Source organism: Bubalus kerabau, chromosome 1 (genome assembly GCF_029407905.1).
Source record: "Bubalus kerabau isolate K-KA32 ecotype Philippines breed swamp buffalo chromosome 1, PCC_UOA_SB_1v2, whole genome shotgun sequence".
NCBI classification, from domain to species: Eukaryota; Metazoa; Chordata; class Mammalia; order Artiodactyla; family Bovidae; genus Bubalus; species Bubalus kerabau.
In genome coordinates, this window is record NC_073624.1 from 246,504,568 (window position 1) to 246,515,018 (window position 10,451).

Genomic DNA, 10,451 nt, shown 5'->3' on the forward strand with positions numbered 1-10,451 from the left:
ACAATTTCTAATCAGCCCACTATGCTTATACTAATGGTTTTCTAACTTTTCTAAGGAACCTGTTTTTAGAAGGTTTAAAGCATCTCGTGCCTCTCACAGTTGGGAGGCTGTGAGCAATCACATGTGGCCGGACAAGCCTGTCAGGCAGGCTAGAGAACCTTCAGAGGAGTTGGTAGGTTGAGACACTCCTATCACGCCCAGGAATTATTATTAACTGGAGCTCTAAGTTAACTCCTTCTCTGAAAGAGGTGGTGGGGGACAGCCCCCCGTAAAGTCAGAGGTGTAGATGAGAGCCCAAAGTAGTAAAGTAGGCAGGCTCTGGTTATGGGTGTAGATGCTCGAGGATTTCCAGGGGGACTCCTGAGGCTCGATCCTGCCTTTGCGTATGTCGAGCCTCCTTCCTCATGACCTTTGCCGTGGGTGGAGTGCCTCACGCCGGCCCCCAAAAATTTGACCTATTATTTCAAGAAATAGCAAATTATCATTTAGAACTCTATAGGTAATTTCTTTTTTAATCTTCATGAAAATTCTATAAGGTGTGTACTCTTATCCTCATTTTACAGATAAAGAATGAGTGACTGATGGTAAGATGTTTTGTTTCAAATATTGCCTTGTAATCATGGTTAAACATGGTCTCATATTTTGCCCTATAGTCATGTTATTATAAGTACAGGTAAATTTCTACCCCTAGTCCAGCATAATTTTGAGGATAATGTTCATGAAAGGGAGCTTCAATTCCATGGAAATTAATTTACCTGATATGTCTCCTATAATGGCAGGTATAACTTCATCCCACTGCAACAGCTGTGCTGGCCACACAGGATCTTTTTCAGTGTTCTTATTCCCCTGGTAGCTCAAACTATAGTTTCCACATTATATTCATATAAGAGGTGTGAAATAGAAGACAGCTTAGATGTTCGATGTGTATATTAAATCAATAAAAGTCACACATATCAGCTTTCTGCCAATAAAAGTCAAAGAAGATAAAAATGAAAGATGCCTTCTGTTTACTGGGATCTTTTTCAATTACTTCTTAGAACTTGATTTTTTTTTTTTTTTAATCTTGGGAAGAGGTTTGAAGTTTTCCTTTTGCATCATTGTACAGTGAATTTTCATCACATACGTTAACCTTCCTTCTTCAGTCAGAGTGCTTCTTTAAGGAAATATGTGATTTTGCATTTCGAGAAGTTTATTTATTTATCAGTATTAGCTGTAGATAACCAGTGACAGAGACAAACTTCACATGGAAGGAAGCAGACCCTTCTGTTCCCAAGGTGATCCATATTTAGTGAAGGTAACCATTTCTATCTATATTCACTTTTCTTAAATCTGCCACCCAGCAAAAGAAGACAACCTGTTATTTCCTTTTCACTTCTTTTTTTTGAAAATGATTAGTAGGAACATTTCAATTTCTTAATCAGAAACAAAAATAAGTATAAAATACTGACAAAATATGTTTGCTGACAAAGTAAGTTATCAATACAGGAAAATTAAATACATATTCTATACATAGAATGCAGATTTTAGAACAACTAATTAATTATACTAAAACTGAGTTGAAATGTATTTTAATACTACATAGCATGTGATATGCATTTAAAGAATTAATGATTGAGAATAATGAAGGCTATAATAACAAATGGAAATTAAGCTTCATAAGAGTTGAGTGTTGTAAGTACTACTGACTTCATTTTCAGGCATTTAATTTTTTATGATAATATTGGATGAATGCAGTATTTATGAAGGATAAAATTTGGAAACAGAAACTATATATCTATTTAAACAAGTTTACACATTTTATATGAAAATCTCGCCTTTTTGAGATTTATAGATTTTATCTGTAATCTGGTCCTAAAGACTTCTGTCTTTATGTTACTTTTCATACAGTTCATCTTTGCCTGTGAACACAGATAAAACTTTAACTTTTAAATATTCAGTAATTGTAAACAAATGTATCTATATCAGATAAGTTTCTAAATGAATCTCTTTAAATATCTTAATTATTTAAAAAAATTGATTTTGTGATCTTTTCCTACAATTCAATGGAACTTCCAAATTAATATTTGATATAGAATATACCACATAATTTATGAAGTTCTAAAACTGGGAAATCAAAAGGAATGATACTGGACCATTGTATGTTAATTGTAAGAAGAAATTACTTCCAGTACTATGCTGCTGCTGCTGCTAAGTTGCTTCAGTCGTGTCTGACTCTGTGCGACCCCAGAGACGGCAGCCCACCAGGCTCCCCCATCCCTGGGATTCTCCAGGCAAGAACACTGGAGTGGGTTGCCATTTCCTTCTCCAGTGCATGAAAGTGAAAAGTGAAAGTGAAGTCGCTCAGTCGTGTCTGACTCTTAGCGACCCCATGGACTGCAGCCTACCAGGCTCCTCCGTCCATGGGATTTTCCAGCCAAGAGTACTGGAGTGGGGTGCCATTGCCTTCTCCGTCCATTACTATAGAATTCAATATTTTCAAATATTTTCAATATTTGCTTCAGGGTAAAAGTTGACCACAGACAGAACCATACAATTGACAGGAAGCTTTCCCATAAATTGAATCAATTCATCAGATCACTATCATGATAAACAATAGGACAATTCTATTAGAGGGGTGTACATAGACTCATATTATTTTAAACCTAATAAACCTAACATTCTAATTTTGTATACAAAATAGAATGTTAATTCTTAGACCCCAACTTATCAAACCTGTCTCCCAACCTTTTCATTTTAGAAAATGATATCAGTACTTGCCTTTTTGCTTTGGGCAAAAATAAAGATTATCTTTGATTTCTCTCACCCTCACACTGTCATTATGCTCTACGAATTCTACTTTAAAATATATGCTAAGGATTACTACTTCTCACCACAACCGCAGTGATGCTAGTTGAGCCCACCATTATCTCTTGCAAGGCAGAATCACAATAACACCCAAACTCAGCTTCCTATTTTCAATCTCAACTCTTAACATCTTTTTATCCCCATGGAACAGCTAGAATGATCCTTACAATAATGAAAGCAAATTATATTCCTTCCCTACTCAAAACCTATCTCTATTGTAGTTAAAAGATAGATTCCTTATCATGGCCTACATTATATAACTTCTCCTAGATCTCTGGATACATTTTACCTTGCTTTTCACACTATGTCCATATTTTAAGCTATTTATTTCTATCTCAGGGCTTCTGTACTTAGAGTTCCAGCCTACCTGGAATGTTCTTCCCCATCATCTTTTCATAACTTACTTCTTCAATACATTCAAGTCTCTGTAAAAAGTCATCTCTAGAAAAGCACTTTCTTTGCCTATCATTTCCAAAGGTATGCTGGTAAATTGACTCTCGGAGAAGGGGTGGGAGTTCTGATTACAGCCATTGCCAATTTCCTTGATTTCAAGCTACAGATGACTTAAAAACCTACTTGCAAAAGTCCTGAATGTTTCACAATAAACTTTCTTGAACCAGTATAAGCTATATCTGAAATATCCAACTCCTTTACCATACTCGTCTAATTCTCTATCCTCTACCTTATTTTATCTTTTTGTACTGCCTAAAATTATAAGTTTGATTGCATATTTGCTGTTTCTCCTTAAGAATATAAGTACCACTAGAGCAGGGAACCTGTCTGTCTGATTCACTAGAATATTGTTAACATTCAGAATAATCCCTGGAACACGGTAGACAGCCTATAATCATTTGATGAAAAAATTAATAAATAAGTGGGTCAAGCCTATCTGCTATCCTAAGTGCCCCTCAAGAAAGCTGGAGTCTAGAGCTCATACCTTTGAATTCTTCCCAGCAATGTTTACTTTTTGTCCTCTCCGAATGAGAGGTAATGTAGGAAAAAGATAAACTATGTTTTAAAAGGGCCAAGGAGGAAAGGACATTCTAAATTCTTTACCTAGAGCTAAAGTAAGTTTATGTGAAAGCTCCTTGTTATCGAGATAAAATCACCCTAACTTAAAAACATACATTTACATGTGGTTAATGGCTAAAATATCCTGATGTTCAGATTTGTGTGATATAATCCAGTTTTCCTTACTTAAAATCTACCAAGAGTTCACACTTGCTCACTAAAAATCTGACGATGATTAGCTTATTATGTCTACTACCATCATTTTCATAGTAGTTACATAGAAAGAGAATCTCAACAAAGGACATTTTGAAATCATGTTCTGTAAAGCCAACACCAGTTTGACAATAATTGTATTGTTTTTAAATACCTTCTCCAGTAATAAATGGATTTTCCATTATTGCAAACAGCTCACATAATGAAAGTGAAAGTGAAGTTGATCAGTCGTGTCCAACTCTTTGCGACCTCATGGACTGTAGCCTACCAGGCTCCTCCGTCCATGGGATTTTCCAGGCAAGAGTACTCCTGCTGCTGCTAAGTCGCTTCAGTCGTGTCCGACTCTGCCTGACCCCATAGACAGCAGCCCACCAGGCTCCCCCGTCCCTGGGATTCCATGGACTGCAGCCTACCAGGCTCCTCCGTCCATGGGATTTTCCAGGCAAGAGTACTGGAGTGGGGTGAGGGGTGCCACTGCCTTCTCCCAAGAGTACTGGAGTGGGTTGCTATTTCCTTTGCCAGGGGATCTTCCCGACTGGGGCATTGAACCCAGGTCTCCTGCGTTGTAGGCAGATGCTTTACCGTCTGAGCCACCAGGGAAATCCACTTAATACCAACAGGGTAACAATGGTGGTTCTAAAGAGAAAATTAAATAATCAGTGACTCAGTGTCCCCATTTAAGACGTAAAACAATTAAGTTCCCCTGCCTCCCTCCTGAGGCCAGTAAATGATCTATTTGCTATATTTGGAATTGCTTATAGGTAAAGACTCTGATGCTGGGAGGGATTGGGGGCAGGAGGAAAAGGGGACGACAGAGGATGAGATGGCTGGATGGCATCACTGACTCGATGGACCTGAGTTTGAGTGAACTCCGGGAGATGGTGATGGACAGGGAGGCCTGGCGTGCTGCGATTCATGGGGTCGCAGAGAGTCAGGACATGACTGAGCGACTGAACTGAACTGAACTGAATGAAAAAAAAAAAAAATTTTTTTTTAACCCTCTTAGTATCTGAGAGGAGAAGGCAATGGAACCCCACTCCAGTACTCTTGCCTGGAAAATCCCATGGACGGAGGAGCCTGGTAGGCTGCAGTCCATGGGGTCACTAAGAGTTGGACATAACTGAGTGACTTCACTTTCACTTTTCACTTTCATGCACTGGAGAAGGAAATGGCAACCCACTCCAGTGTTCTTGCCTGGAGAATCCCAGGGATGGGGGAGCCTGGTGGGCTGCCGTCTCTGGGGTCGCACACAGTCGGACACGACTGAAGTGACCTAGCAGCAGCAGCAGCAGCAGTATCTTAGAAACACAATGGTTTCATTAAGCACCTCCTGTTAGAAAGAGTATTTTTGGCAATATACTCTACCTTCATGAATTTCCAACTTTGAAAACTGGAGTATTATGTTCTAAAACATGCTCTTTAGTGACATAAAAACAGTCAGTTGTATGTGCTTATCCTGCCTCAAGATGTTGACCTTTCCAGGGGTATTTGAAATGTGGCTAGTTCTTTACTAAGGCTAGGCATTTTGAAATTGGCAAGGACACTAAAGTGTTTTGTTTTTTTCCCCCATCACTGCCCATGGACAATCAAGTTGGCACAACATTTTATTCTCAAGAAAATGATACAATGTTTCCTTAGTCCCAATTTTGCTATTACCTTAATAACATTGCTAAAATCATTTCCTAGTTGTTTTAGAAATATAGAAGAGTAAATCCTCTTATCAAATAATGAAATTCTGAATTATTTAGAAAAGCTGTCTGCTGTTGAGTGCTTTATTTTTTTTCCATGAAAAATAACTGATTTTAGCCTCAGTTTATACATTTTAGAAATGAGCATGTCCACTCTCTACCCCAAATATTCTTTGACATGTTAATAGTCACATTTTGGAACCTATAAGGATTCCACAGAGAAGGTCAAAAGATACATCTCTTCATATTTATATCTGCTAAGAGGAGAGTTCTGTTTATAAGATCTCATCATGGAAACTCAGAGTAAATCCAGCTTCAAACAGAAGATAAGGTTTGCTTCACTACAGGAATTCAGAAGCTGCTACTTCCACATTTACACAAAACAAGCCTCAGACAAGTCAGAACTGCAATCCAAGCAGTGACCTCTATCTGAGCCCCCATAAACCAGATAATTCACCTCTGCCCCAAGCAAGCTACTGACTTTGGAGATACATGATGCTGACTGCATGCAGATCTTCTCAGCAATCTACTCGCAGATATGACTCTTCTCTCTGGAAAGAAAAATGCTCAGTGGAAATAGAAACAAACCCAGTTTGGATTTCCTGAAAGATCAGTTTGCTTTAGAGAACTATCTGCTCACATGGCAGTTTTTAAACACTGGTGCTCACATCAAGGTTTCCTGGGTAGAGACTGAAAGCTAATATTCAAATCTAGGTCCATAGGTGTTATGGTAGACTTCTTAGTTTTTTTTTTGTTTGTTTGTTTGTTTTTTTACCTTCTAATGTGTTGAAAACATATTTACTGTGTCAAAATATTTCTAATCAATAGATACTATTTTAATTGTATATTGTACTAGCAGAGATATACTTTCAAGCATTAGTTGTATAAGTCAGTAATGGAATTATAAACAAGGTGATGTTTTATGAATCTGTATAAAAAGTAGGCATATGGCTTCTTTACATATGCACACCCCAGCCACAAAGAAATAGTTTTATTTTAGCATTGTACCAATTCTTCTCTTTCATAAAAATATTTTCATGTTTACTCAACAGTCTAATTTACCAGAATCTTTGTGCTTCTTTTGCTTATAAATTTAGTGATAGTTGGCTTTTTAAAGTAAAATGGCTATAAAATAATGTTGATTTATAATTCATAGACAGAACTGAATGCCACACAAATTGAATGTAAAGGGAAGATTCACTAGACTAAATCTTCTGAGGGGAGTAGCCATGTCTTCATAACACTTATGAAATGTCTTCCCCTCTGTGCTTCTGCCTACTGGGCAGAGTACAAGAAAATAACTCTGTCCTCAGTGAATTTTTGAGAGATAAATGGAAGGTTATGGTTTATTGTGACCTGCATCTGAAATTTGATCAGCCTTGTAAGTTTGGATTCCATGTAATGGTGCTAGAAATATCTTGCCAATTTGAAGTCAAATAAAATGAATAAACATCAATTTACAAAGTGGACACATCCTTTGCAAATTAAGTGGGACTGTTGCTAAAGCCAGATGAATGAAACTCGCATGCACGTATGTATAGTAGAAGCCAACTGGAGCTTGAAGTTAAATGTCTGACAAGCAGCTTGGCCAATGTGGTCAAAACAGACAATCAATCCAAGATGATCAATGCCAGATCCATTTAGCTGTAAGTGAATCATACCACTCAATAATGTGAAAAATATCTCACTGGTAAATCTAATTCTACCTGAATTCTATCTACTGCTTCAGCATATTTGAATATTACTGTAAGTAATAGAACTATAATTGTGTAAATGTGGTGATTATTTATATTTTCCCAGTGGAAACATTCACATGGGTCTTGTTAAGCTGTAATACCTAGCTGAAATACTTTTGTTGTGGTTTGCTGTTTAGTCGCTAAGGCTAACTGCTTAGTCATTAAATCTAAGAGTCTGTTTTCAGACCTTCTGGATAGTAGCCCACCAGGATACTACAGGTCTGAATAATTTTTAATTAGCTATAAAAAAGTTTGCAGCACAATCTATGGGCCCAGTATAGATATAAGGGAAATGTCTGCCCAGAAGTGAAATATCTGATGCACTCCCTTGGTGGGATTTGTGTTCTTTATGGGAAATGACTGTTTATATTTTTGAAGGGGAAAAATCTGTGTAGTAGATATTTGAGGTTCAAGAAACATTGAGAACTCTTGAAAACAAATGCACCAATGTTTCTGTAAACTTAGATAACATATATATTAATACTTATATATAAATATAGCTATCTAAAATTGTGCAGTTTAGATGATGATACTAAAATTGGAAATAAGAACAATTCCTGTGCTGAACAATTCAAGCTAAAGAATAATTTCAAAGTTTATGTTTGTAAGATTTGGTTTTGAAAAATTAATATGTTCTTTTACAAAATGAAGTGAAGTGAAGCAAAGTGAAGTGAAGGTGCTTAGTCGTGTCCGATTCTTTGCGACCCCATGGACTATAGCCTACCAGGCTCCTCCATCCATGGAATTTTCCAGGCAAGAGTACTGGAGTGGGTTGCCATTTCCTTCTCCAGGGGATCTTCCCAACCCAGGGATCAAACCCGGGTCTCCTGAATTGCATGCAGACACTTTACTGTCTGAAGCACCAGGGAAGACAAAGTGAAGCGGAACACTGGAACAATTACATAGATCAATGGTTGAAGGGAAGGACAAAACTGGAGGAGGAAGTGTTACTATATCAGTATTCAAATCATCTGTAGAGCTTTTCCAAAGGATTTATCTCCCTGGGTTTTTCTCATTCAGATATGACTCAACACTTATTGGATGGGCCTAAAGAGAGAGATTTTTAAAAAGTGATTCCGCAATTCTGGTTTCTCCTTCAATTTAAGTAAAAGTCCCAGATCTAAAGGATGATAATAGTAATAATTATAGTAATAAAAAATGATAACATTGATGTAAACTGCTTCTGATTTTGTTTATTCAGATAATTTTTGTAGAATAATCTTTTCCAAAGTAGCATAACACAAAATGATGTTCCATGTATATAAATGTGGCTATCTAAAAAATAAACACATGTAGAGATAAAATACATATCCAAATCAGTTTTGCTAATATGTAATAAAGAAAACTAGGTTTTGTTTTTTTTGTGTGTAATTCTCAGAACATTTAACATGCAAATGTGTACTGTGAATCTCTCAAGCAGAAAAATGGTAAACAACATATACTAAACCTATTTGACCAGAACATATCTTTTTTTTTTTAATCTAACCCTCACTTTGTAATTGTTATTTTTCATAATAATTTAAATGGGCATATTTAAATTTTGGACATATGTTCAGCATATTTATTTTACTTATGTTGTCTCAGCATGTACACTTATATTTGGGTATTCAGTTTTTTGCTATCCAGAGTGTGAGAATAAGTTTAATAATTTATCCCTGTGTAGTACATAATGTATTGTAAGCCTTTAAAGATGATTGTCTGATGTTTGAAGTAAAGGTTCCAATGTTTGAGTATAAAAGATAGGTGTGCATTTAGAAGTCATTTATTGAACTAGTCTGATAAAAGGGTACAGCTAGCAACCAGAAGCAAGGTATTTGATAATTGGAGCAGAAACAAGCAGTAAATTATTGCAAATCACTGGTAGTTCTTTGAATTGAGCTGCTTTTCTCTGTGTGTCTGTGTGTGTGTGTGTATGTGTGTGTGTGTAGCAGAGCTTTATTAAAGTGAAAAAGGGACAGAGAAAGTTTCTGATATAGACATCAGGAGGGGGACTGAGAGTGTCCCCTTGGCTAACCTTTAGCAAGGCAATTATATACTTTTTTAATTAATTATTTCAATAAATCAAAAGAATGTCTTAAGATTGCAAATATTTTACCATACCCACTCCCACAATTTACATTTTAAATAACAGGATTAGAACTTAATAATAGTAAGATTTTGCCAGACGCACTCCCATAATATACATTCTAAACTATCAGGATTAGTCAGAAGGTTTTTAGGAAGGAGAAACTGTACTCAAGCAGGATACATTGTTGTTATATAATCCTTAGTACAGAGTTTAAACTGAGTTGTTTGTTGTGCAATCATCTGTTCAGGCTTAAAGAAAAACCTTTTAGGTTACTAAAATGAAGGGTTGTAAAGAGAAAAAAGAAAAAGACATTTGTCCTTTCCTCCTCCTTGAGAATTCCAGACACCTATCTCCTCTTCGAGAGCCCCAGACCCCCTCTCCTCCTCAGGGAACCTGAACTTCTTATCAACCTGCCTAGGATTTGACTCTCTCACTCTCCCCCTTTTCTTTCAGGAAAATTGTGTTGCCAAGCAAAAGGGGCATCGTTTTCATTCCACAACTACTTCCTGCTGTTGAGGGGCATCATCCCTAAATTATTGGGGCAGCATATTCTCCTAACCCTCATATTGAGGGTCTCTAATCCAGGGGCTCCAAGTAATAGTTGGAGGAGGCTGTGGTACTTATAGGAGCCTGGACAACCATTTGTAACTTAAAAACTTTCAGATGGCTGGAAACGAACCCTATTCTGCAATTACAGATGTGAGGCAAAACAGTCATTAAACCAGGTTAAAACATAATCAGAATTAAAAGTTACATTACGTCCATAGTGCAGGTACAATATGTTATTCCAGTCCATTTTAGGATTGTTAGATGTCATCAGATCAAGAAGAGTTGAAGAAAGTCTTTTATTTATTGATTTATTTTTTGGCTTGTAGCCAAATTCTGTAACCC

The 10,451-nt window shown here is 36.8% G+C and overlaps 1 long non-coding RNA gene across 1 annotated transcript; it reads right to left on the reverse strand.

Annotated features, from left to right (window-relative positions):
* Positions 1-213: 213 nt before the first annotated feature.
* On the reverse strand, positions 214-3,331 carry LOC129642283 (uncharacterized). Its single transcript, XR_008709591.1, has 3 exons — positions 3,212-3,331; positions 756-859; positions 214-455 (listed from the first exon to the last, which is right to left on the reverse strand). It is a non-coding gene; the product is annotated as an uncharacterized LOC129642283 (long non-coding RNA).
* Between the last annotated feature and the right edge of the window lie 7,120 nt (positions 3,332-10,451).